Source organism: Pelecanus crispus, chromosome 7 (genome assembly GCF_030463565.1).
Source record: "Pelecanus crispus isolate bPelCri1 chromosome 7, bPelCri1.pri, whole genome shotgun sequence".
Lineage (NCBI taxonomy): Eukaryota > Metazoa > Chordata > Aves > Pelecaniformes > Pelecanidae > Pelecanus > Pelecanus crispus.
This window is the reverse complement of record NC_134649.1, coordinates 25,694,650-25,719,482: the sequence shown is the minus strand read 5'-3', so window position 1 is coordinate 25,719,482 and position 24,833 is coordinate 25,694,650. Positions and strand designations below refer to the sequence as shown.

General features: G+C 56.6%; 5 non-coding genes across 5 annotated transcripts; all 5 read right to left on the bottom strand.

Moving 5' to 3' along the window:
* Positions 1 to 1,488: 1,488 nt before the first annotated feature.
* On the bottom strand, positions 1,489 to 1,571 carry TRNAS-AGA (transfer RNA serine (anticodon AGA)). The gene has a single exon. It is a non-coding gene; the product is annotated as a tRNA-Ser (tRNA).
* An 11,184-nt stretch (positions 1,572 to 12,755) lies between these two features.
* On the bottom strand, positions 12,756 to 12,827 carry TRNAQ-CUG (transfer RNA glutamine (anticodon CUG)). Its single transcript has one exon. It is a non-coding gene; the product is annotated as a tRNA-Gln (tRNA).
* Positions 12,828 to 16,110: 3,283 nt separating this feature from the next.
* On the bottom strand, positions 16,111 to 16,182 carry TRNAG-UCC (transfer RNA glycine (anticodon UCC)). Its single transcript has one exon. It is a non-coding gene; the product is annotated as a tRNA-Gly (tRNA).
* Positions 16,183 to 18,818: 2,636 nt separating this feature from the next.
* On the bottom strand, positions 18,819 to 18,890 carry TRNAM-CAU (transfer RNA methionine (anticodon CAU)). The gene has a single exon. It is a non-coding gene; the product is annotated as a tRNA-Met (tRNA).
* Positions 18,891 to 21,379: 2,489 nt separating this feature from the next.
* On the bottom strand, positions 21,380 to 21,462 carry TRNAS-AGA (transfer RNA serine (anticodon AGA)). The gene has a single exon. It is a non-coding gene; the product is annotated as a tRNA-Ser (tRNA).
* Between the last annotated feature and the right edge of the window lie 3,371 nt (positions 21,463 to 24,833).

Sequence of the window (24,833 nt, the reverse complement as noted above, 5' to 3'; positions counted from 1 at the left end):
GCCCGTGCTGCGCTGCGCTGCGCTGCGCTGCGCTCCCCCACAGCTCCCTCCTGGCGCAGCCCTGCCCTTGCTGCTCCCCGCCAGCCGAGGGCTGCCCCCGCCACCATGCGGGGTGCCAAAGAGCCAGAGAAACCCCGCCTCTCCGTGCCTGCTGCCATTCCTTTCCTGCCCAACACTGCTGCGGGTGGAGGTGGTTCCCAGTCAGCCTAGGGCAGGGCTGGCCCAGCCGGACTGGGTGCTGGCCAGTCTTAAATGCTGCAAGGCATCCCAGGAAGGCTCTGGGCAGCCTGAGGTTTTAGACCCTGTTGGTGAGGGCGAGGGATGAGGTGGCACTGCTGACGCCTGCATTTCTGGGCTTGTGTTTGCTGGTTCCCTCTCCCATCCACAGGTCAGAGCATGCAACAACCAGGCAGACGAGACAAAAGCAGAAGCGGGATGGGGTGTGGGTGCAGGTATGAGCGTGGGGAGTGTGGCTGCAGCCTTGCCTGCCACAGGGGCAGAGAATTGGGCTGCAGATCAAAAGGTCCCTGGCTCAGCTCCAGCTGCTCTCTCCATTGCCCCTTTCCTTCTTCATCCATGCCTCCAACCTCTCTGAGCACCTTTTGACCTTGCGCTGCTTCCGCCACCCTCAGTGGCATGGCTGCGGCGGGGATCAGACCATGCACCAGCAACGGGCTTTTCTCTCCTTCTCTTTCTCTGGGCTCTCTCTGAATGGGCCCCTCAGGGCTTCCCTTTTCCTTAAGGTGCTGCAACACCCAGGCAGGCTACCAGCAGCCCCTTCTCTGCTGCCGCTCTCTTGGGAGCAGCTGGGCATGGAACTGAAAGAAGCCCTCTGGGAAGCCTCCAGCTCTTTTCTATCCCACCCATCAGGGGCTGTGATGGCAGGGAATGGCCTCCTGATGGCACAGTCACCACCTGGTGAAGCTGGTGCCTTCTCTTCCCCCGACTTGCCTCTTACTCCACACCAGTTTGCCTTTGTGAGACCTAAACTGAGGGGCACTTTGTGAGTGCAAGATCCCAGATCCATGCGGTGTCTTCCCTTCATCTTTAGCAATGACAGCCATCCTGCGGAAGCTGTCGTCGGAGACAAGCTGCTGTAGTCTCAGGTGTAGGGAAGACAGCTGATGGGGCTGTGCTGCTTGGGATGTGTGGCGAGGTCAGTCTCTTTAAGTTCTGCTCAACGAGCAACAACAGTAGACTTCTTTTCATGGCTCCTACTCAGCACTGGTCCATTCTCTTCTGCCAACTTGCCTACCCTGTCAAAGGGAGTAGGATTTCCCATGCATCCAGGAGCTTTGGGGGGGGGGGGGGGGGGGGGGGTGCGTGCGGCCGGGGAGGGGAGGGGGCAGGGAGCTGGGGGGGACACGAGGACAAGTGCTGCAAGGCAATTGGGTTCTACTGTCTCCCTGGGCACCAGGTACAGTATGGAGCCGAATCCCACAGCTGCAGCCTGGTTAATTGCAGGGAGCCCAAAAGGGGACTGCTCCTCGTAGTTGACAGGATTCGAACCTGCGCAGGGAAAACCCCAATGGATTTCTAGTCCATCGCCTTCACCACTCGGCCACAACTACCTGCTCCAGCCCTCTCTGCCCTGCTGATCACGTGCCCTGTGCAATGACACCTCACTCCCTGGGAGTTTCAGGGCCAGCATTCACTCCTGCAGTTGAGACCTCCACTGAGTATGACAGGCACCTGGTGCCAGGCTTCCAGAGGCCTTGAGAGGCATAACCGCAGGGGCTACAGCTGCAGCTCCCAGCGCCTTGTCCTCAGCCGGGCATCTGGGATATCCTGCCACGGGGGGGATGGTTTTGCTCCCCGGCTGGTCTCGACTGCTTCCGGGGAAGAAGGGAAGGCAGCTGTGTGGAGACAACCAGGGATGGTGGCAGTTGTGGGGCGGTATATTAGACCGCGCTTTGCTTCTCAAATTTATCTGAGGGGGACTCCAAGGCTGCTGTGACCACTAGGGTGGGGACGCTCCTGCAGCAAAGATGGTGACGTCCCGGCAGCACCTCCAGCCTCTTGGGGACGTAGGGTGGTGTCAACCCTTGAGCAAAGACCACGACTGCCCCGCAGGTTGTTGGTGTGTAGAGGGAACGGTTTGCGAGAGTGGGAGAGATCTACGGAAAGGGCAAGGTGGAGCCTGTCTGAGGAGAAGCGTGGAGGGGCAAAGGGAGAATGAATGGGAGGTGTGGATGACTTGGGGGGAGACAGGAGAGAGCTTGTTTTGGTGGAATAGGTAAGACCAGAGCTTTTTTCCAGCACTGGCAAGCATTGTCCAGTTCCTGAGCATGGACCAAAATGTTAAGTGATCCACAAAAGCCATCATTTCCATCACGAGATGAAAGTAGCTCCGATTCCCTTTTGGCTCTGGAGCAGGAATATTTGGAAAGTAGTTTTGAGGAGTAAGTGTGGAGGTGGTGCATCTGGCAGTGCCTGTCTGCATGCAGAGCAAGGGTGGGAGGTGGTTGCAGTCGAGAGGGTGAGCATGAGGAGCGGCTCGAGGAAGTGTGTGTGCGGGGGGCTGGAGGGAGGAGGCCAGCCACTCTGTGAAGGGGAGGAGCAGGAGGCAGCACTGCACACAGGTGCGATGCGGGTATAGTGGTGAGCATAGCTGCCTTCCAAGCGGTTGATCTGGCTTCAGCTCCTGGCCAACGCTGACAAATGTCTCTTCAGCCTGTCTCCAGGGTGGGCGTCTTATATGTTCTGCATGTAGGCTCTTCTGCTCAAAAAATGCCCAGCTTTCTGCTGGGGTTTCAAGCCACTCCCCTCGCCTCCCTACGGCTTAAAGACAAAGTGAGACCATTGCTTTCTTCCTGTTGGGAGGGCTCCAGGCTTGACTCCTCATTGCAGTGCTGGTACAGGAGCCAAAAGACAGGCTTCTTTGGCCTGGCACAGAGCTAGCTGGTCCTGCTGCTGCTGCGGCTGGTTGCACGTGGCAAGGAAAGCATGCTCCTGTGGCAGGGTACAAATGAAGATCAATAATGCCTAGGTGGCCGTCGAGGGACGGACTGTGCTGCATGAGGCCAGCTATGCAATTTTGGAGTGTGGTGGGAGTGCTCAGCAGTTCAGACGGCAGCAGGGGAGAGGCAGACAAAGCCCTGACCCTGCCAGACCAGCGGAGCCCCCAGAAGAGATGGGAACCCTGCCGACGCTGAGGGAGCTCCCAACAGCAGCTGACAGGGAGGATCCCACGGCTGTGCTCTGAGGGAAAGAGGTGAGGATGGGGCCCGGCAGGGTCACCTGTGGCCACCTCGATGGCCACTGTCGAGTCAGCGCAGCGGGCGACACAGGGCTCGCTGCAGCTGCTTGCAAGCGGGGTTGGGCCAGAGGGGCCACAAGGGTGTGGGAGAGGAGACAAGGTCTGAAGCAAGACATCTCTCGGTGAGGGAGGCAAAGCTGAAACACAGAGCAGGCAGGGAGCACAAACCTCAGTATCAGTCTCTCTTTCTTTTCCTCAGCTCTCCCAGTGGACACTCTTTCTTTTAAGAACAGGCACTGTGCCCACAGCTCCCACAGCCCTCCTTGTGCCCTCTGAGCTGCACAGCGCATCCCACTTTTGGGATAGGTCCCAGCACAGTGGATTTAAAGCACCTGTGGAAAGACTTCTCGTACCCCATCTCCAGAAGGAGCATTGCTGCATTGAAGAAGGCGCTGGATGCACCTGGCCATTTGGTTAGAGACCATCTGCCACGCAGGTCGTTGGTGTGTAGAGGGAACGGTTTGCGAGAGTGGGAGAGATCTATGGAAAGGGCAAGGTGGAGCCTGCCCGAGGAGAAGCGTGGAGGGGCAAAGGGAGAATGAATGGGAGGTGTGGATGACTTGGGGGGAGGCAGGAGAGAGCTTGTTTTGGTGGAAGAGCTATGTTCTGAGTAGTTGATCTGGCTTCGATTCGTGGCCAATGCTGATAAAGGTCTCTCCAGCCTGGCTCCAGGGTGCCTTGTACCTTCTGCAGGTAGCCTCTCCTCCTCAGATACCACCCAGCTTTCTCCTGGGATTTCAGGCAGCTCCCCTCACCTCCCCGCTGCCTTGAGACCGGCCTGAGGCCAGTGCTTTCTGTCTGCTGTCAGGGCTGCAGGCTGGCCTTCTGACTGCGGTGCTGGGACAGGAGTCCGGAGAGAGGCATTTTTAGTCCTGGAACTGCTGGTGCTGCTAGCTGCCACTCTCAGCAAAAGCATGCTCCTGTGGCAGGGTACAAATGAAGACCAGTAATGCCGAGGTGGCTGTCAAGGGACGGACTATGCCGCATGAGGGCAGCTATGAATTTTGGAGCGTGGTGGGAGGAGGCCTGTTCTTTATGTAAAGGCTCAAAGGCCTGTTGGTCTGGTCTGAAGTCATCCTGGAGACACTGACCTACCCTGTCCAGGCTCCAGCATTGCAGGGACAACCTGAAGTTTACTGGAATTGGGTGTAGCAACGTTCCTGGTAACTAAGAAGTAAGCCACCCTTATTTCTCTTGCAGCTTATGGCCTGTAGGGGCAAGGGAAACACAAGGAGTCTCTCTCAGCTAGACCCTCTACTGGAAGGGGGTGAAGTTTCTCGTGCCCCTGATTCCAGGGTTGCTTTGCTCTGCTGACAGTCAAAAACCGTTCTGGGCACTGGGGTTCTATGTGGGGTTTGTGTTAGCACAGTATTTACAGACTCCCACTCTGTCAATAGCAGTGCTCCAAGTTGGTGGAGTTAGGAAGAGGGGGATGGTGACCGCGCATGCTCTGTTCCCTACTGAAATGCCCACCCTGACACCATCTTGCCGTCACACTGCCTACGTCCAGAGCTGAACACCACTGCTTTCCTCCTTCCCGCTCCATACCCGTCCCCTGGAGTTTATTCCCATCACACCAATGAAAGTGAGAAGTGCCATGACTGTTTTTAACATGAAGTTTCTGAAGAAAATTTGAGAGGACTAGGAAGTTAATTCAAAAGCTCTGCATTAACATACACATCTAAATACTTGGCTGAACAACCTGCCTTGGAAACTGGCTCCCACCTTTGACCACGCTCACAGTCAAACGGGGTTAGCGTGTGTGGCATTTCTTGTGTTTCCACCTCTGTCCATTGCTTCTTGACCTCTCACTGGGCACCACTGACAAGAGGACGTATCTCTCTCCTTTAATCCACGTGTCCACTCTCCAGCACTGTCAGCCTTGCCTTCCCCAGGCTAACCAACCCCAGCTGTCCCAGCCTGTCCTTGTACGCCAGGTGAGCCTAGTCCTTAATCACCCCAGTGTCCCTTTCACAGGGCTGACAGATCCCCCCTAGCTGTGCGGAACTGGGAATCAACCAGACAATGACACCCATGGAGTCCCTGCAAGGGCGCTTGGCAGGCAGACATCGAAGTCTCCTGCAGAGGAAGGACACCTTGCAGAAGGCTTTGCGCTTGCTGCCGGGAACAGATTGGACCAAGAGGGAAAGCAGAAGCAACAGCATTCATTCAGGGGAAGACGTCCACCTGCCCCAAAGTTCATGCACCTTGAACAGCAATGACTGCTGAGAGGTCTTGGTGGTGCAGCCTTGAGGAGAGTAATGCATCATCTGGGAGGCTAAACAGCGACACTGGATATTCCTTTGTTCTTGGCTGCATGCTGGCATGTGGGAGGCCTTGGTTTACTGCTGAGCAGCTTGCGTGCTTTTTTCCTCCAAAGCACCTGTGAGAAGCGAGGTGCATGACCAAAAGGAAAGGAGGCATAAACCTGACTTCCAAATGCCAGCACTCTGGCTGAGATTCAGGTTCAGAAAGGCAACTTGTCCCTGCCTGTTTGTGAAGGCACCCTGCACAACTCAGCTGAGCTCACGTGTCCATTTTTTTCCTGCCACCTCAGGAGGTGTGGTCATCTCAGCCTGGTTCATAAGCTTCCTTCTGTCCTCTGCCAGGGGGTACTCAGGGCAGGCAGTGGAAAGTCAGTGCTTTCACACCATACATGCAAGATGCGCTGGGGACACCGGCAGAAGACATGAGATCAACTCTTGAATGCTTTCAGTGGCGAGACTGGAGGCTGACCCTGAGAGATATCACAGGGCCATGATCACAAGTCTACAGACTCACACTCCATTTCCCCAAGGCTTTTTGGTCTTTCTCTTGCCTACTTGCTTGTTTTAGGTGTGTGGAGCTCCACCCTCAACTGGCAGTAACCTCAGGACACAGGCCAGTTGCTCTTCCTTGCAGAGCACGTGGCCAGCTGAGGGGGGAGGAGGAGAACAAACCACCACAAGTCTCCAGCTATGCTGCACAAAGTCTTTAATGAGAAGGAGGAAATGCGGTGGCGCAGAACAGAGACCAAGAAACTCATCTGCAGGGTTCAGGGAGGCACAGAGCATGGCCCATTTCCCAACAATGAGCTCCACACAAAGCGCTTGCCTTTTCCCATTCTGCTCTACCTGGTGGCAATCCCAGCCCACCAAGAGCAGTCCCTAACTCCGGCACCCTGCCCGCATCAGCAGGAGGTTCAGCAAAGCAGCAGAGAACGAGCCCTTTCTCGAGCAGTGCAGAGCAGAGCAGAGCAGAGCCAGAGGAGGCATGGCGAGGCCTGCTGTACAGCGAGGAGCAGTGTGCACAGGTGCCTCCCGCCAGGTGGGAAGAGGACACCCAGCCCGTCTGGAGCAGTAGGCACGCTCCTGCTGCAAAGTCCCCATCTTCCTTTCTGCTCCAAAGGGGATGATCCGCCGGCTTCAGCAGTTGAGGCTGCAGTGCGGGGGAGGCAGACACAGCCCTGCCCCCCCCAGACCAAGGGAGCCCCCAGAAGAGATGGGAACCCCGCCGACGCTGAGGGAGCTCCCAACAGCAGCTGACAGGGAGGATCCCACGGCTGTGCTCTGAGGGAAAGAGGTGAGGATGGGGCCCGGCAGGGTCACCACCACCGGGGAGGCCTCGATGGCCACTGTCGAGTCAGCGCAGCGGGCGACACAGGGCTCGCTGCAGCTGCTTGCAAGTGGGGTTGGGCCAGAGGGGCCACAGGGGCGTGGAAGACAGGGTCTGAAGCAAGACATCTCTCGGTGAGGGAGGCAAAGCTGAAACACAGAGCAGGCAGGGAGCACAAACCTCAGTATCAGTCTCTCTTTCTTTTCCTCAGCTCTCCCAGTGGACACTCTTTCTTTTAAGAACAGGCACTGTGCCCACAGCTCCCACAGCCCTCCTTGTGCCCTCTGAGCTGCACAGCGCAGGAAGGCTGACCCACTTTTGGGACAGGACCCAGCACAGTGGATTTAAAGCACCTGTGGAAAGACTTCTCGTACCCCATCTCCAGAAGGAGCATTGCTGCATTGAAGAAGGCGCTGGATGCACTTGGCCATTTGGTTAGAGACCATCTGCCTAAAGCCAGAAATTCTGGTGGCAGAGCTTCCTGCACCTAAGCCCCATTGATCCCCTTCTGCTTGAAAGAACCTCCCTCTTCCCAGCTCTCCCCAGCCACCATGTTCAAATGGGAAAGAGGTGACAGCCCTTGAACATTTCCATTGCAGGGCCAAGCTGAGGCAGCCCAAGTATCAACCTGAGTAGCCACCGTGACAGCAGTTCAGCCCGCAGGGAGAGATGGAGCGGACTCAGGCTTACCTCGTTCCTCGAGGAAAGGGAAGCAAGAGAGGGCGATACAGAGCCTGGAGCCGCGCAGGCTTTTATACTGTGTCCCAGAGCCCTGGGGGGGGCCACAAGCATTCCTTGCTCATGAAGCATCTAAACACCTAGTAGCTGCCGCTTGCAAGGCCTCGCTGGCAATTAAGCCTTTGCCTCTTTCATCTGAAATGTTGTACTCCCTTTTCAATACTATCGAACGTTGAAATGATTCATCTATGTCCCAGTTTCAAAAGGCCAAGTAACTCCGAGGTCTCAGGCTAGCTGTGCAGAGATTTTAAGTAGGTTTTCCACTGTATGGATTGCCTTTGTCACTTTGCCCTCTTCATGGTGAGCTTGTCCATGAATCATGGTGACATTCAACCATGAAGGGCACCTCAAGTCAGCTCTCAAGAGCTTTCAGCACAGGTCCTCAGGCTAACCCGGAGAGACATTTCTCCCCACGGGTAGTCATAGACACACACAAGACTGTGGGTAAGTTCAGGCAGAAGGTCAAGACTGCACAATCCCATATGGGAGAAGAGACGCAACTCTCCAGGGATGTGGCCAAGCTCAGTGGCAAGGAGAGACCATGGTGGGCTGGAGGGAAGCCCCCTGCAGGCAGGAGTGATGGCCACAAGGACCTTGCTTATTCTCATCAGGCTCTACCACAGTCTGGTTTTGTGACCAAAGAGATGCCCGCATCCTTACCTGAAAGAGACCCACACCCAAACTGGCCTGTTTTGCTCAGCAAGTTCATCTCAGACGCCAGAGGCGTGGATGCCCTGCTTTTCACGAGAGGTGCAGGGAAGGGAGCCAGAAGTTCACGGCCTTTTTTCCTGGCTCAGGGATGGGGTGGCCCATTCCATGCATTTCAAGCTACAAAGGGACGTTGGATCAGTCTCCCAGAGAACCTGGGAGTCATCATGATGCGGAAGAGTTGGGAAAAACCCTGAACTCCAGGCAAGCATGAGTCATCGTGCTGTGGACTTCAGTGGACACGGTGCCCCGGCCTCAGGCGTGCCACGGATAACAGAGCTCATAGCCCCGATGTGCCGCTTTCCTCAAGGGCATTTCCACAGGTCTTTCCTCAGCTACCATTCCCGAAACAGCTGGTACTTCTGTGCAATCTCGTGCCGCTGCTGCCTTCCAAGGCCTTGCCTTTCAGTGGCTCCTCAGGGGCCCATGAGACCCAGTGCGCCCCAGAATAATGTGGGATGGCTGGTACTGCTGGAGGTTCTCTGGGCCAACCTCCTGCTCCGAGCAGACCAAGCTTCCCAGTTGCCTCAGAAGGCTCCTGTCGACTTCTGAACACTGCCACTGTCGGAGAGGTCCCTGTCTCTTGAGCAGCTCGTCCAGGTCCACACCGTGCCCCCGTCACTTCTTTTCCCACCACAATTTCCCTTGCTGCAACTTGTGATTGTTGCCTCTTGCCCTTTTGCAGTGCACCTCTCAGGAGAGTCTGGCTCCATCTGCCTGTGTCCTAGCACAGCTTGGCCACTGCAAATCCCGCAGGCAGCCTTCACTCCTAATCCTGCTGTTTACCTCCCGTCCACCTCCAGAGCTTAACCCATAACCCTGGAATCTTCTCACCAGTGCTGGCACTCTCACTGTCCTCTCCTGGGAGGCTCAGCTGTGAGAGCTCCTGGCTGGTTGGGTGGGGACCAGGCCTCAAGCCCCTGCTCAGGTGAAAGCATGCCTGTTTGGTGGATACATGCTTAGAGTGGGTCATCTTGAAAGCTCCTTTCCAACACAAGCTCACTGATGAAAGGTGAGGGGAAAGGACTGTTGCCCTTCCCTTGGCACTGCAGACGCCACACCTGGATTGGTGTGCCCCATTTTGGTTTGATGCAAGCTGAAGTTTCCTGGCCAGCAGCTCACACACACAGACACAGACACACACACAAACGCACAGCCCCGCAAAAAGAGGAGAGCACAGTCACACAGAAATGGGCTAGGAAAGAGTGTAATGAAAAAAAGCATCACCTTCTTGTTCCTCATTTGTCTGGAAAGGGTTTCCAGGATGGGTTGCTCCTTCCCCTTCCCAGGGATCAAGGTGAGGCTGGCCAGCCTGCAGTTCCCCAGGTCCTGCTTCATGCCCTTCTGGAAGAGACGAGTGACGTTGACTTCCTCCAGGCCTCAGGAACCTCTGCCAGTTGCCGTCACCTTTCAAAGACAATCCAGAGTTTCCTCTTCCAGAAGCCCTCCTTGTCCGAGTGCTTCACGAGCTGGCAGCAGGAAGACGGCATGGGTATCTGCAGGTGAGCTCCCTGCTACCTGAGTACCTGACTGGCCAGAAGCCAGGAGATGGCTTGGATGTTGACTGTGAGGTCGCGTCTGGCTCCACAGGCCATCTGCAGGAACACGGCTTGCGCTCGGCGCTTGTGTTCCTGATGAGCAGCAGCACGCACATTTTGGGCTATGTGCTTGTGAGTTCCCTTCTACCCCATTGCCTGCTGGGCCAGCAGCAGGCGTGTGGCTTGCGTTTTGATTTTAAGGTCACTTCTGTCTCTGTAGCTGCTGGGACGGAGTAGGCTCCTGGCAGCACTAGGTGCTTGTGAGGTCACTTGTGCCTGAACACCTGGTAGGAAAGAAGGAGGCACGTGGCTTGTTTGATGATTGCAAGGTCACTGGTACCAGGGTGGCAGATGGGCCAGTGAGAGGAAAATTCCAGGCAAGTGAAGAACTGCAGTCTCCCAACAGCTGCAGGAGGTTGTGGCAGGATGGAGCCAGACCCTCCGGAGAGGTGCACCGCGAAAGGGCAAGACCAACACTAACAAGTTGCAACAAGAGAAATGCCGGCCGCCTTTGTGGGAGAAGTGACAGGGAGCACGGTGCAGCCCTGGAAAAGCTGCCCAAGAAACAGTGACCTCTCCGACAGTGGATGGGGCAAGGCCCAGAGCTTCCTGAGGCGTCTGGGACGTTTAGTCTGCCTGGAGCAGGAAGTCATCCCTGAGGACCTCCACAGGTCCCTTCTCAAGAGGTGACCCTTCATTATTCTGGGGTGCACTGAGTCTCATGGCCCTTGATCGGCCACTGGAAGGCAGCAGCAGCACGAAATTCCATAGAAGCACACCAGTTGTCTCGGGAATGGTGCTACAATGCGCCCTTGAAAAACGCAGCACTCTGGGAGGAATGAGGCTATGAGCTCGGTTATCCCTGGCACGCCTGAGGCTGGGGCACCGTGTCCACTGAAGTCCACAGCACGATGACTCATGCTTGCCTGGAGGTCCGGGTTTTTCCCAACTCTTCCACAACACAATGACTCCTAGGTGCTCTGGGAGGCCAATCCAATGGCAAAGGCTTAATCACGATGCCTTGGCAAGAGGCAATTACTAGGTGTTTAGATGCTTCATGAGCAAGGAATGCTTGTGGCCTCCCCGGGGCTCAGGGATACAGCATAAAAGCCTGTGAAGCTCCACACTCTGCATCCTCGTCCTCTTGCCTCCGTTTTCTTCAGGAACGAGGTAAGCCTGAGTCCGCTCCATCTCTCCCTGCGGGCTGAACTGCTGTCACGGTGGCTACTCAGGTTGATACTTGGGCTGCCTCAGCTTGGCCCTGCAATGGAAATGTTCAAGGGCTGTCACCTCTTTCCCATTTGAACATGGTGGCTGGGGAGAGCTGGGAAGAAGGGGACTCTCTGAAGCAGAAAGAGGTCAATGGGGCTCAGCTGCAAGGAGGTCTGCCACCAGAATTGCTGCCTTAGGCAGATGGTCTCTAACCAAATGGCCAAGTGCATCCAGCGCCTTCTTCAATGCAGCAATGCTCCTTCTGGAGATGGGGGTATGATTGGTCTTTCCACAGGTGCTTTAAATCCACTGTGCTGGGTCCTATCCCAAAAGTGGGTCAGCCTTCCTGCGCTGTGCAGCTCAGAGGGCACAAGGAGGGCTGTGGGAGCTGTGGGCACAGTGCCTGTTCTTAAAAGAAAGAGTGTCCACTGGGAGAGCTGAGGAAAAGAAAGAGAGACTGATACTGAGGTTTGTGCTCCCTGCCTGCTCTGTGTTTCAGCTTTGCCTCCCTCACCGAGAGATGTCTTGCTTCAGACCCTGTCTTCCACGCCCCTGTGGCCCCTCTGGCCCAACCCCACTTGCAAGCAGCTGCAGCGAGCCCTGTGTCGCCCGCTGCGCTGACTCGACAGTGGCCATCGAGGCCTCCCCGGTGGTGGTGACCCTGCCGGGCCCCATCCTCACCTCTTTCCCTCAGAGCACAGCCGTGGGATCCTCCCTGTCAGCTGCTGTTGGGAGCTCCCTCAGCGTCGGCGGGGTTCCCATCTCTTCTGGGGGCTCCCTTGGTCTGGGGGGGGCAGGGCTGTGTCTGCCTCCCCCGCGCTGCAGCCTCAACTGCTGAAGCCGGCGGATCATCCCCTTTGGAGCACAAAGGAAGACGGGGACTTTGCAGCAGGAGCGTGCCTACTGCTCCAGACGGGCTGGGTGTCCTCTTCCCACCTGGCGGGAGGCACCTGTGCACACTGCTCCTCGCTGTACAGCAGGCCTCGCCATGCCTCCTCTGGCTCTGCTCTGCACTGCTCGAGAAAGGGCTCGTTCTCTGCTGCTTTGCTGAACCTCCTGCTGATGCGGGCAGGGTGCCGGAGTTAGGGACTGCTCTTGGTGGGCTGGGATTGCCACCAGGTAGAGCAGAATGGGAAAAGGCAAGCGCTTTGTGTGGAGCTCGTTGTTGGGAAATGGGCCATGCTCTGTGCCTCCCTGAACCCTGCAGATGAGTTTCTTGGTCTCTGTTCTGCGCCACCGCATTTCCTCCTTCTCATTAAAGACTTTGTGCAGCATAGCTGGAGACTTGTGGTGGTTTGTTCTCCTCCTCCCCCCTCAGCTGGCCACGTGCTCTGCAAGGAAGAGGGAGAATGAGCCCTCTCCCATGGCATGAATTGTACCCACAAGCATGGAGCACTGCCGGCTGTGGGTCGAGCTCCCTAGGTGACAGCAGAGGATCAAAAATGAACGAGCGGGCAAAAGAGAGACAGAAAATCCTCAGAGAAATGGAGAGAGCAATGGTCAGGGGTGGAAATAAAGGCAATGGCGCACACACGGTAACCCTGTTTTTCTGTGAGTGCCGTTCAAAGATGGGAAACGGTTGCCAGTCCCAGGGCTGGGAGCGCAGGAAAGGAAGGAAGATCGGCGTGCATTAAACAGTTGACCCAAGAGCAAGGCTGTTACCGTGTAAACATGCTGAGGAAAGCCCGGAGGGAGCCAAAAGCTGGAGGTCCCACTGAGGTTTGAACTCAGATCACTGGATTCAGAGTCCAGGGTGCTCACCATTACACCATGGGACCTGCTGGACAGATGCTGCCTTTCCCCTGTGGCCACCCTTACCGAGCCATATGCTCCCGGCTGAGCCTGGCACTCTCTCCGTCTCCTTGGCCGTCACCATGTGCAGCCTTCCTCCGGGTCCAGCGGGCACTCTCTACTCAAAGGGACTTTCAAGGGAGTGGCAGAGCTCTTTGCACAAGCAGGGCATGCCCTCTCTTACAAGACCCAGGCTGATAACTTGTGAGAATCTTGCTTTCGCATACTTAGACCTGGTTATGAAGTTTCCAGCAGAACGTCTTCAGCACTGCACCTCACAGAGTACATTCACGACCCAGCCATCGGTGGTTCGATGCTTGCACTTGTGGTCTCTGCTGCTGCCTCCCTTCACCCCTGTGTTGGACAGCCTGTCAATCTGCCTGGGTAAGTTATTGCCTCTCCTGTTTCTCACCTTGTAGCTCATACTAAGCAGCCTTTACCCAGACACACTTACCCAGACGTTCAACAGAGGGAAGAGCTGGCAGAAGGACCCAAAGCAGCTTGTTATGGGTTGCACGAGCTGGACTGCCTTCCTCTGCTGGGACAGTCCTGGCTGACCTCCAACCCGTGTCCTTTCTTCCAGGACACGCTGGCCCCTTCTGCCCCAAAGCGGGGCTCACCGCCTCAGTGAGAACGCCGTTTTCTCTCCCGAGGCTGCTCCAAACTCAGAGAGCTACATTTCACTGGTGGCCTGAGGGAGCTTTCCCTCATGCCCTGGGACCGCCACACTGCCTGCCCAAGAAGGGTCCACGCACACGGCGGGGAAAAGCTGCACTGCTGCTATCCTCCTTGTGCCAAGGTTTGAGTCTGTGTGTTGAGAGCAGGGCCCTTCCTCCCAGCAGCCTGACGGGAGGAAACATACGTGGGGACACCCTACGGGATCGCAGACTTAGCCCGGGACACTGAGGACACAGCCACCTGGAACCTTTGGATTGCCTGAAGCACGGGGCTGGCATCCGGTACTTCTGAACCCACCGGACAGACCATGGTGCCATGCGCAAGCCTAAGATGCCAAATGGTAGGTTACATTCAGAGAGGGCATGAGAAACAACACCCAGTCGCTGGAGAAGGGTTAGATCTCTACAGAGTCACAACTCTGAGAGCGTGTCCCGGAGAAGCAGCATTGCTGAGGGCTTTCCTCATCCATCCCTGGGATCTGCAGGACCCAGCAGGGTGGGAGGAGCGTCTGGGAGCGGCAAGAGCTGAAGGTCTTGCAGCGAGGTGGAGGGACCCCCGTGCTGGGGCTTGAGCAGAGGAAAAGGGGCAGCCCTTTCCCATGCAGATGCTGTGGCGCTGCAGGAGGACGGATGTCCCTTCTGGGGCTGAGACAGCGTCTCTCCAAGCAATGGAGGGTGCTCCTGGGGCTCTGCTGGTCTCACCCAGCACTTGAGGAGAAAGGATTCTGGGCCAGTGCAGGCAGCTTCCTTGCTCAGGGCATTTTGTCCTTGGTTTCCTTCCTGGCAGCACTGCCCTGGCTGGGTCTGCTTTTGCCCCCGACCTCTTTGCTTCCCCAAGGTCATGGTAACTGCTCGTACCACAGGAGCCTCCGATGCTGCTCCTCCCTGCGGGACACTGCGGGGAGGATGCTTTGCGCCCGCCTTACAGGCTTCACTGGGAGCCAGAGATGTCCCAGAGCTCCCCAGCACCTGGGAGCTGCAGCTCAGGCCAGGCTGGCCCACACAGGAGGCCAGGCCACTCCTGGGTCCTGCGCTCCCGAGGTCTTTCTGGCTGAGGGTAGGCCTTGGCAAGCCAGAGAGCCACCTTCACACAGCGGAGGACTGCACTCGGGTGCCCCCTCACATTCTCTTCTCCAGGCTGAACAAACCCAGCTCCCGCAGCATCTCCCTCAATCACCACGTGCTCCGGCATGCTCTGATACCACCTTGTGCGTGTCCCCTCTTCCTCTTCCTGTGTCCACGGGAAAACCTCTTCTGTGGCTCACACTTCCTGACCGTGGAGCTTCTGAAAAATGCCACCAGCGCTCATGCAACCTGTGCTGGGATGGCGTCAGCAGTGTTGGAGCGATGCGATGTGCCTGCTGGCCTCTTACTGGTGGGCCTTTACTCCCACCCGCCCCTCTTCCCACTGGTGCTGTCCATGTTTGCTGGTGAGGAACTGGCAGTTCAGGGAAACTTTCTGGCTTGAAATCCTGCTGGTCAACGCCACATCCTGGATCGGCACCTGTAGAACGTGCCACTGGGCCCGAAAGAGGGAAGGATGCATCTCAGGGGCTCTCCAGCTTGAGGAGCAGAGGGCAGGGGATCTCCCTGGTGACTAATGAGAGGGGAAAGTTGCCCCAGTCTCCAAGAAAGGGGAAGAACCAAGGAAAGGCGACGATAAACCGGAGCAAGTTCGGCAGAGGATCCCTAGGACCCAAAAGGACAAAGCATTGATCATTTGGTGTGAGCCTGCTTGAGGATGCAATGCAGGCAGATGCACTCTCACTCCCTGAAACGCTCCAGGCACACGTCCACCTTTCCCATGACGTCCTCCATTCCCTCCAGAGCCTCACCATATGGCAAGCCAAGCACTTGGCCCACAGTGCTTCCTCGTGGATGGTTCCTGGGGCAACAAGGCTGCTTCCTTCTTCCCCGCTCCGGGCAGGGAAGGCTGGGCAAGGAGGGCTCTGCCACACCAGCCCCTGGGGGAATGCTGTGCCAGTCTCAGGGAGTCAGTGTGTGGGAAAGGGGCTGGAGAGTCAAGGAGAAAGGACAGGAGATGCGCCAGGTGCCGAGCAATGACTGAAGCTCCAGTTCCTGCAGGCAAGAGGCTCACTTACGGCCCATGGTACAGGGGAAGGAGGACACAGCTCTCTGCGGGACTTGTTGCTTCATGGAAGGAGCTAGACTGCAAGGCATCTCAGGAGGTCACTGGTCCAAGTATGCCTGCTCAGAACAGGCATAGCTAGTCCCGAAGCTAGAGCAGGCTGCTCAGTGCCTGAGCCCCACTGAAACCTGAGCGCGATACCCAGGCATGGAGAATGCCAAAGTTCTCTGGGCGCCCGCACCGGGGCTTCAGCACTCCCTGAGAATCTCTGAATGGCCCAAAGCAGCCCCCGCACTCTGCTTTTGCCAAGGCTGGCCTTGCTAAAAGGCAGGCCTGTGTTCTGCGGGGCTAGGAGGTGCCCAGAGGCCTGGCCATGAGGCAAGGCTGCAGGGGGAGTCAAGGGGAGTGGCGCACCTGTGGGAGCTGAACTTGCTGAGGGAAGCTGGGTTCCTTTGGAGCAGGAGGGGCAAGGCACTGCGGAGGCCAGCTGAAGAAAAGCTTGCGTGCGTTGGCCAGGAATCGAACCCGGGTCAGCTGCTTGGAAGGCAGCTATGCTCACCACTATACCACCAACGCACCTGTGGCCAGCTTTTCCTCCTGCTCCTCCACTTCACAGACTGGCCAGCCACCTCCTTCCAGCCCCCTGAACGACCTCACACACATGACCTCAAGCTGCTAGGCCGTGTGTGTTTTCTGTGTGTGTAACAGGTTGGCCGGGGAATCTCAAGCTGCACTAGCTGCCGACTGGGGCAGATCAGCATCCAGGACTGCCCAGGGTTGGAGCAGGACACTGGACAAACCGGGACGGAGCTCCGGGCGTGGACTCTGCGCAGACCGGTGGTATGGCGCGGGGTTCGAGGGACCTGCTGGTGTGCTTATGGGAGGGAGGGAGGAAGAGAGAGGGAGGGAGGGAGGGAGGGAGGACATCTGTGTGTCCAATACTGATCTCCACTCCCAAGCAGCCAGAGAGGAAGAAAAGGATCAGGCCGTCTCTCTTATTTCATGCCTGCGTGAGTGCTGGTGGTGGTTCTGAGGGTGCTCACAGCGGCACTGCTCCCCACCTGCGTTCATACCTGTGCCAGCTGTGCGCGTGCTATGCAAGCGTACGTGCGTTTGTGTGTATGTACCTGTGATGGTGTAAGCATAGCTAACAGCCAAACACCCACCCAGCTGCTCACTCCTTTCCCCACCTTCAGTGGTATGTGAGGCATAGAAAACAGGATGACAAAGCTTGCGTGTCAAGATAAACACAGGGACAGGGCTTAGCAAAAACGGTTGCGGGCAGAACAGGCTCGACCTGGGGGAAATACATTTTTTGCCAATTAAAACAGATTGACGCAGTGAGAAACAAAAAGACAAACATAAAACGGCGCCTTTCCTCTCCCCTGTGTGCAGGCTCAACTTTGCTCCTTCACACCAGACTCCCTTACCCGCCCAAGCGGGATGCCTCTTCCCTCTGCTCTTTCCCACTCGGTTTCTTCCTTCCTCCTCTCTCCGTCTGGTGTCTTCTGCCCTTTCTGGAACATGTTTTCACAGAGGGGCTGCAAACTTTGATGATGGCTCGGCTGTGTCGTGCGGTGAGCGCACCGTGGAGCTGGAACTGGCTGTGTCTGACACAGGGCAGCTCCTTACCTCTTCTCACAGAGGCCACCCTGCAGCACCCCCTAACCCCTCCACTACCAAAACCTTGCGATACGTAGCCGACGCAGTGCCCACTGGGAATACCATAGGGCGTAACACTGAGCTAACACAGGTCTCCACCTGCCCCAGACGGCGGCACATTCACTCTGTCCCGGCTAACGTGTGGTTGCATGATGTGCCCTTTGGTTGAATTAAAAAGGCCCAGCAACCAGCCTGCATTTCTTCTTAGGCACTGGATATTGTCCATGTACTTGTACACTTGTCTAGTATTAGCTCAGCAATCGGAGAGTGAAAAGCAGGCAATGCTAGGGTAACGATTATTATTCCTATTGTATAATGTGCAAATAGGCCAGGTGGATCATTTCTAGCCCAGGTTTCTTGCTCTACGTAACTTGGTCGGATATCAGCATCTGCCACGTTCCATGCTGCATGCCCGTAAGTAATTTGTCTTGCAGGACTCTACCCACTGCCGGTTCGTGGGCTAAAATCTGCCCTGTGCTGCTACTGGTTTGGGTGGTGGATGATTGCTTTGGTGAATCCCCGCGCCAGCACGGATGAATGATGACGTACGTCTGACCAGGACGTACCTTCCCGTACATACACGGGGGGCACCATTGTCTTTCAGCTGCCATTTTCTTATCAAACACCATAAGCAAGATGTTTTCATACTGCTCTGTGATTGGCTGACAGCCATTTCTTGACCCCGTCATACCCACCTGCTCTCAGGCAGACCTGTGGCTGCCTGCCAGGACCAGCCAACCCTACCCGTGTACCCAGAAGCACATCAGGCCAAGGAAGCCCCCACTCACTAAACATGGGAAGAGGCAACTTTTGACAGCACCGTTCCCCATGGGTTCCCATATTGCTTTGTGATTGCCTGACGGCCGTTTTTGATGCCGTCACGCCTGCATGTTGAAAACAGAGATCTCCCTCTGATGGATTTTCCACTTCCTTTGGACCAAGAAGTTTTTGGATATAAAAGATATACCATGCAGCGGTATCCACTGTGGAATGAAGACGGGCACCTAGCATAAGCAATATTCCTGTGGATGGCCCATCGCCTGCAGAGCCAGAGGTGACCTCACAGTCAACATCCAAGCCATCTTCTGGCTTCTGGCCCGTCAGGTACTCAGGTAGCCGGGAGCTCACCTGCAGATACCCATGCCGTCTTCCTGCTGCCAGCCCACGGAAGCGCTCAGACACAGAGGACTTCTGGAAGAGGGCACTCTCGATTGTTTTTGAAGGGCCATGGCAACTGAAATGTCGTGGCCTGGCGAGGGAAGGAGCAGCTCATTCTGGAGCTCCATCATGGCTGCTCTCCATGCCACAAACTTCACAGATGGCTCAGTGATGTGGAGGCAGCTGGAACCAGCTGTGTCTGGCACAGGACAGCCTCTTAGCTCTTCTCACAGAGGCCACCCTGCAGCACCCCCTCTCCCCTCCACTCCCAACACCTAGAGCAGTGTGGGTTAAAACTTGCTGGGAGAGGCAGCAGCTGTCAGGAGCAGGGGGGAAGGGGGAAAAAAAAAAAAGAGAAAAGGCGGAGGGGAGGCGGAAAAAGGAAATGGCACTAGCAGAGGATGGTTTCGATCCATCGACCTCTGGGTTATGGGCCCAGCACGCTTCCGCTGCGCCACTCTGCTCCCCCCAGCACCTCTGCTGGGACCTCCCACAGCCCTGCCTGATGCTCCCTGGCCCTGCCAGCACCAGCGCTCGTGCTCACGGCTCTTTCCCTTCCTCTATCCTGTGCCCTTGCCCAGGCAGGAAAAATGTCTCCCTGGAAAGCTCAGTGGCAGTGGGCCTGGGGCGCGAAGCGCAAGGGCCTTGCTTTGTCCCTCTCCCCACGTCTCCTGCCCATAACCCTGGATCGGGACTTTCTCTTTGGTCACCCGAGCTGGCTCTGCAGGCGCTGAATTCAGGAAACCCCGGAGCGCGGGGGCAGCCTTGTTGCTTTGCGGGGCAGAGAGGAGAGGAGCTGCTCTCCAGCCAGCTCGTGAGGGCTGCGACCCAGCTCGGAAGTCCAGCTCCCAGGGGGAGCTGCGCGACTGTGTCTGGCATACAAGTCAGTTCTTTGCTGGCCAAGGAGGGAGACAAGGATGCTCAGCATAGAATTGCCAATGGAAATAATTCTCCCATTGTAGCTGTGCGCATAGCGGTGCCCCAGCCCAATGCATGGAGGAGCCCGATCTAGAGGATGGCAGGGTTTATATATGTTTACAACACAGTTGTGTCAACGGATCAAATTACTCACCTTAAGGGGCGGGCTAATCAGTTACCATTGCTCGCAAAATCAGTATGTGCTTCTCCCGGGCAGGTGGTGTGGACGTATGGTCACTGGGGTGTTTATCTCCATTGCTCTAAACCAATGTCCCGGGCAGGTGGAGAGAGTTTATACTAGATTCAGGTCAATTGCTGTTCTGGCCGTGGTTATATGGCTGGGGGTTTCTTGAAGACAAATCTCTTTACTGTTTTGTCATCTGTATGGGATGTTCTCGGCCAGTGAGAACCGGTTTGGGTTTGGTCTTTGGGTCACATTGACCCTGAGGCAAAAGTGCATAGTCCTAGGCAGTGCTCGTTCTTCTAGCCAAGTTGTTTAGCAGTTAGTGCCTTGCATTTCACGCCGGCTCGGAGGGCATTGCCCTGCCCGTGCTGCGCTGCGCTGCGCTGCGCTGCGCTCCCCCACAGCTCCCTCCTGGCGCAGCCCTGCCCTTGCTGCTCCCCGCCAGCCGAGGGCTGCCCCCGCCACCATGCGGGGTGCCAAAGAGCCAGAGAAACCCCGCCTCTCCGTGCCTGCTGCCATTCCTTTCCTGCCCAACACTGCTGCGGGTGGAGGTGGTTCCCAGTCAGCCTAGGGCAGGGCTGGCCCAGCCGGACTGGGTGCTGGCCAGTCTTAAATGCTGCAAGGCATCCCAGGAAGGCTCTGGGCAGCCTGAGGTTTTAGACCCTGTTGGTGAGGGCGAGGGATGAGGTGGCACTGCTGACGCCTGCATTTCTGGGCTTGTGTTTGCTGGTTCCCTCTCCCATCCACAGGTCAGAGCATGCAACAACCAGGCAGACGAGACAAAAGCAGAAGCGGGATGGGGTGTGGGTGCAGGTATGAGCGTGGGGAGTGTGGCTGCAGCCTTGCCTGCCACAGGGGCAGAGAATTGGGCTGCAGATCAAAAGGTCCCTGGCTCAGCTCCAGCTGCTCTCTCCATTGCCCCTTTCCTTCTTCATCCATGCCTCCAACCTCTCTGAGCACCTTTTGACCTTGCGCTGCTTCCGCCACCCTCAGTGGCATGGCTGCGGCGGGGATCAGACCATGCACCAGCAACGGGCTTTTCTCTCCTTCTCTTTCTCTGGGCTCTCTCTGAATGGGCCCCTCAGGGCTTCCCTTTTCCTTAAGGTGCTGCAACACCCAGGCAGGCTACCAGCAGCCCCTTCTCTGCTGCCGCTCTCTTGGGAGCAGCTGGGCATGGAACTGAAAGAAGCCCTCTGGGAAGCCTCCAGCTCTTTTCTATCCCACCCATCAGGGGCTGTGATGGCAGGGAATGGCCTCCTGATGGCACAGTCACCACCTGGTGAAGCTGGTGCCTTCTCTTCCCCCGACTTGCCTCTTACTCCACACCAGTTTGCCTTTGTGAGACCTAAACTGAGGGGCACTTTGTGAGTGCAAGATCCCAGATCCATGCGGTGTCTTCCCTTCATCTTTAGCAATGACAGCCATCCTGCGGAAGCTGTCGTCGGAGACAAGCTGCTGTAGTCTCAGGTGTAGGGAAGACAGCTGATGGGGCTGTGCTGCTTGGGATGTGTGGCGAGGTCAGTCTCTTTAAGTTCTGCTCAACGAGCAACAACAGTAGACTTCTTTTCATGGCTCCTACTCAGCACTGGTCCATTCTCTTCTGCCAACTTGCCTACCCTGTCAAAGGGAGTAGGATTTCCCATGCATCCAGGAGCTTTGGGGGGGTGGGGGGGGGGGGGGGTGTGCGTGCGGCCGGGGAGGGGAGGGGGCAGGGAGCTGGGGGGGACACGAGGACAAGTGCTGCAAGGCAATTGGGTTCTACTGTCTCCCTGGGCACCAGGTACAGTATGGAGCCGAATCCCACAGCTGCAGCCTGGTTAATTGCAGGGAGCCCAAAAGGGGACTGCTCCTCGTAGTTGACAGGATTCGAACCTGCGCAGGGAAAACCCCAATGGATTTCTAGTCCATCGCCTTCACCACTCGGCCACAACTACCTGCTCCAGCCCTCTCTGCCCTGCTGATCACGTGCCCTGTGCAATGACACCTCACTCCCTGGGAGTTTCAGGGCCAGCATTCACTCCTGCAGTTGAGACCTCCACTGAGTATGACAGGCACCTGGTGCCAGGCTTCCAGAGGCCTTGAGAGGCATAACCGCAGGGGCTACAGCTGCAGCTCCCAGCGCCTTGTCCTCAGCCGGGCATCTGGGATATCCTGCCACGGGGGGGATGGTTTTGCTCCCCGGCTGGTCTCGACTGCTTCCGGGGAAGAAGGGAAGGCAGCTGCGTGGAGACAACCAGGGATGGTGGCAGTTGTGGGGCGGTATATTAGACCGCGCTTTGCTTCTCAAATTTATCTGAGGGGGACTCCAAGGCTGCTGTGACCACTAGGGTGGGGACGCTCCTGCAGCAAAGATGGTGACGTCCCGGCAGCACCTCCAGCCTCTTGGGGACGTAGGGTGGTGTCAACCCTTGAGCAAAGACCACGACTGCCCCGCAGGTTGTTGGTGTGTAGAGGGAACGGTTTGCGAGAGTGGGAGAGATCTACGGAAAGGGCAAGGTGGAGCCTGTCTGAGGAGAAGCGTGGAGGGGCAAAGGGAGAATGAATGGGAGGTGTGGATGACTTGGGGGGAGACAGGAGAGAGCTTGTTTTGGTGGAATAGGTAAGACCAGAGCTTTTTTCCAGCACTGGCAAGCATTGTCCAGTTCCTGAGCATGGACCAAAATGTTAAGTGATCCACAAAAGCCATCATTTCCATCACGAGATGAAAGTAGCTCCGATTCCCTTTTGGCTCTGGAGCAGGAATATTTGGAAAGTAGTTTTGAGGAGTAAGTGTGGAGGTGGTGCATCTGGCAGTGCCTGTCTGCATGCAGAGCAAGGGTGGGAGGTGGTTGCAGTCGAGAGGGTGAGCATGAGGAGCGGCTCGAGGAAGTGTGTGTGCGGGGGGCTGGAGGGAGGAGGCCAGCCACTCTGTGAAGGGGAGGAGCAGGAGGCAGCACTGCCCACAGGTGCGATGCGGGTGGGTATAGTGGTGAGCATAGCTGCCTTCCAAGCAGCTGATCTGGCTTCAGCTCCTGGCCAACGCTGACAAATGCCTCTTCAGCCTGTCTCCAGGGTGGGCGTCTTATATGTTCTGCATGTAGGCTCTTCTGCTCAAAAAATGCCCAGCTTTCTGCTGGGGTTTCAAGCCACTCCCCTCGCCTCCCTACGGCTTAAAGACAAAGTGAGACCATTGCTTTCTTCCTGTTGGGAGGGCTCCAGGCTTGACTCCTCATTGCAGTGCTGGTACAGGAGCCAAAAGACAGGCTTCTTTGGCCTGGCACAGAGCTAGCTGGTCCTGCTGCTGCTGCGGCTGGTTGCACGTGGCAAGGAAAGCATGCTCCTGTGGCAGGGTACAAATGAAGATCAATAATGCCTAGGTGGCCGTCGAGGGACGGACTGTGCTGCATGAGGCCAGCTATGCAATTTTGGAGTGTGGTGGGAGTGCTCAGCAGTTCAGACGGCAGCAGGGGAGAGGCAGACAAAGCCCTGACCCTGCCAGACCAGCGGAGCCCCCAGAAGAGATGGGAACCCCGCCGACGCTGAGGGAGCTCCCAACAGCAGCTGACAGGGAGGATCCCACGGCTGTGCTCTGAGGGAAAGAGGTGAGGATGGGGCCCGGCAGGGTCACCTGTGGCCACCTCGATGGCCACTGTCGAGTCAGCGCAGCGGGCGACACGGGGCTCGCTGCAGCTGCTTGCAAGCGGGGTTGGGCCAGAGGGGCCACAAGGGTGTGGGAGAGGAGACAAGGTCTGAAGCAAGACATCTCTCGGTGAGGGAGGCAAAGCTGAAACACAGAGCAGGCAGGGAGCACAAACCTCAGTATCAGTCTCTCTTTCTTTTCCTCAGCTCTCCCAGTGGACACTCTTTCTTTTAAGAACAGGCACTGTGCCCACAGCTCCCACAGCCCTCCTTGTGCCCTCTGAGCTGCACAGCGCATCCCACTTTTGGGATAGGTCCCAGCACAGTGGATTTAAAGCACCTGTGGAAAGACTTCTCGTACCCCATCTCCAGAAGGAGCATTGCTGCATTGAAGAAGGCGCTGGATGCACCTGGCCATTTGGTTAGAGACCATCTGCCACGCAGGTCGTTGGTGTGTAGAGGGAACGGTTTGCGAGAGTGGGAGAGATCTATGGAAAGGGCAAGGTGGAGCCTGCCCGAGGAGAAGCGTGGAGGGGCAAAGGGAGAATGAATGGGAGGTGTGGATGACTTGGGGGGAGGCAGGAGAGAGCTTGTTTTGGTGGAAGAGCTATGTTCTGAGTAGTTGATCTGGCTTCGATTCGTGGCCAATGCTGATAAAGGTCTCTCCAGCCTGGCTCCAGGGTGCCTTGTACCTTCTGCAGGTAGCCTCTCCTCCTCAGATACCACCCAGCTTTCTCCTGGGATTTCAGGCAGCTCCCCTCACCTCCCCGCTGCCTTGAGACCGGCCTGAGGCCAGTGCTTTCTGTCTGCTGTCAGGGCTGCAGGCTGGCCTTCTGACTGCGGTGCTGGGACAGGAGTCCGGAGAGAGGCATTTTTAGTCCTGGAACTGCTGGTGCTGCTAGCTGCCACTCTCAGCAAAAGCATGCTCCTGTGGCAGGGTACAAATGAAGACCAGTAATGCCGAGGTGGCTGTCAAGGGACGGACTATGCCGCATGAGGGCAGCTATGAATTTTGGAGCGTGGTGGGAGGAGGCCTGTTCTTTATGTAAAGGCTCAAAGGCCTGTTGGTCTGGTCTGAAGTCATCCTGGAGACACTGACCTACCCTGTCCAGGCTCCAGCATTGCAGGGACAACCTGAAGTTTACTGGAATTGGGTGTAGCAACGTTCCTGGTAACTAAGAAGTAAGCCACCCTTATTTCTCTTGCAGCTTATGGCCTGTAGGGGCAAGGGAAACACAAGGAGTCTCTCTCAGCTAGACCCTCTACTGGAAGGGGGTGAAGTTTCTCGTGCCCCTGATTCCAGGGTTGCTTTGCTCTGCTGACAGTCAAAAACCGTTCTGGGCACTGGGGTTCTATGTGGGGTTTGTGTTAGCACAGTATTTACAGACTCCCACTCTGTCAATAGCAGTGCTCCAAGTTGGTGGAGTTAGGAAGAGGGGGATGGTGACCGCGCATGCTCTGTTCCCTACTGAAATGCCCACCCTGACACCATCTTGCCGTCACACTGCCTACGTCCAGAGCTGAACACCACTGCTTTCCTCCTTCCCGCTCCATACCCGTCCCCTGGAGTTTATTCCCATCACACCAATGAAAGTGAGAAGTGCCATGACTGTTTTTAACATGAAGTTTCTGAAGAAAATTTGAGAGGACTAGGAAGTTAATTCAAAAGCTCTGCATTAACATACAC